Source organism: Arvicola amphibius, chromosome 11, assembly GCF_903992535.2.
Source record: "Arvicola amphibius chromosome 11, mArvAmp1.2, whole genome shotgun sequence".
NCBI classification, from domain to species: Eukaryota; Metazoa; Chordata; class Mammalia; order Rodentia; family Cricetidae; genus Arvicola; species Arvicola amphibius.
In genome coordinates this window covers 38,596,813-38,598,990 of record NC_052057.2, presented here as the reverse complement: position 1 = coordinate 38,598,990, position 2,178 = coordinate 38,596,813, and the positions used below count along the sequence as shown (strand labels likewise).

The 2,178-nt window shown below is 49.8% G+C and overlaps 1 long non-coding RNA gene across 1 annotated transcript; it reads left to right on the top strand.

The window, feature by feature from the left end:
• Window positions 1-278: 278 nt before the first annotated feature.
• LOC119826679 lies at window positions 279-1,977 on the top strand. Its single transcript, XR_005287465.1, has 3 exons — window positions 279-324; window positions 754-954; window positions 1,646-1,977. It is a non-coding gene; the product is annotated as an uncharacterized LOC119826679 (long non-coding RNA).
• Window positions 1,978-2,178: the final 201 nt, after the last annotated feature.

Here is a 2,178-nt window from a genome sequence, read left to right as displayed (position 1 = left end):
TTCTCCCATTGTAAAGGAGGTTCTAGAATTCATATTGGAGCACCCGATAGAGATGGGTCTTGAGTGGAGACCCGTGGAGGATAATCCGAGGGAACCTGTGTCCACTGAGATGTCCGGGTAGACATACTGCACAAACATATTTGAAGCACCTACAGAATGCAGGTGAACTAATAACCTGAGACTTTGATTCTGCTCCAGGAGTCAGCAGGCCCCCCAGATGTCTTTTAGGTAGGGAACCGGGACTCCACAGGTAACATCCTTCCTGATCTCCTCCAGGTATGCACGCTTCCGCCCCGGCTGCCAGGAGGATGAGGGGATCAAGAAGTAAGTGAGCTTTACAACATGAGAAAGAAAGGCCTTGGCTCTGCAGGGTGGGCTCCCTTGGGTACCAAGGGTGAGGGATGGCCGATGCTTGGGGCTCACGCTCCACATTTCTACCGCCATACTGAGGTCTAAGCATTGACTGGAGGGTGAAAAGAATTGCATGGGCACAGTCCTTGCCAAGTAGGGATATGGGGAAAGCCTGTGGCCTCTGGTGGCCCTCTGAGACTCTACCCTCATCTCAGTCCACGGCATGAAGGCTCGCTCGCTCAGCTGTGCTCCATTAGAGCCTGAGCATGGGGCGTATGGAGCTCATTGTATGGCTAAGGACTGGCTATCCTCTCCTTTGCAGTCTCACATGCACGGAGTCTTGGGCGGGGTGGCAAAGGAAAGTCCAGGCCACTAAGTGTCCTGTCTGTCCCTTTCCACCAGCGCCATCTGCACCCTCCTGGACACGTGGACGAGCATCTTTCCCGGGGACTTCTCCACAAGATCAGGCTTGTGCGCCCTCAGTAAGATGAAGGCGTACCTGATCGTTCATTGTCCGTACTCGGACGTCCTCATACGTGTGCACGAGCTCCTTACGAGCCTGCTCTCAGAAACATCGGAGGAGAGCGATTAACAACAAGCCAGGTAGGTGCTTGACACTGTGAGGAGGTCTCAGGACCTGGTCTCAGGTCTCAGGTCTCAGGTCTCAGGAATGATTGGGGGATTGCCACACCAACTCCAGGGTCGTCTGTGTGACATGACATATGTCATTATGCCGGACGGGTGCTACGTGTCCTATGAGACTAGGCTTCCTGGAGGTCAATGGCAGACGGCCCGGTATAGGCCTCTGTTGAGGCACAGAAGGGTTTCTCGATTAGCTGGCTATGCAGGATATGGGCTTTGCACGACCTCTTTTATGATAATGATATTCTTTATATCTACAAGACAAGGATTATCTCTTCAGGAACAGCTCTGCGATAGGGAAGCACAGTGTGGGAATGTATAAGACTACAGCAGAACCCTTACCACCATACATGGGGGTGTATGATGAGCAAGGGAATAGACGGGTTAATATTGATGGACAAAGAGTGATATAATATACTTTGAATTTTATGGATAGGCTTGCTAGATCCCGAGCCCCATGGTGTCTGCTGCATAAGAAGGTACAGAAAAAGTAGATTTCGGCAGTTGCAGAGAGCTGTCAGGCATATTTGGTCACTAGATAAGATAAAGAAAGGCTTAGAAAGAGGAGCTTGCGGGGAAGGCCCAGATAGCTCCTGATCTCTTTTTTCCTGTGGCGTTTGTGAGTCATCGAGCTAACTGTGTCTGGTTCCAGGGTGACACATCTGGAGACCATAAGAAAACTCTGCTGCTGCTCTGTGGAGGAGAGGACGACTGAGGGAGCCAGGAGCACATGGTGCCGCAGCCTCCATCAGCATCCCTCAGCGTGTTGCCTTCCTGTGCCTGACCACCTGCCTTACTCGTGCTAGTATGCTAATCACCAGATGTGTCACAGATGACAATAGATGACAATCCTCCTGATCTCCCTGTTGACATTAGTGCTGGCCTTAACTCCTGCGTGTGTCTAAGTCTGAGTTATTAATATTGTCTGTAGCGGGGTCAGATTGCTTTTTATAATCTTTTTAAAGCTTCTTTTATATTAAGTTAATAACTGTATGACCTTGAATGGAACCTTAGCCGTGAAATTGTGAACTCCTGGAAATGCTGCCAATCAGGCTCAGTGATTTATCAGACCTACAACATTATGACGGTCATATCAGGAAGATTAATGACAAACATTCCCTTCCCTCGGAATCCTGTGTGCATCGACAAAGCTTATCTAGCGTTGATGCTCTTTTGAAACCTGGC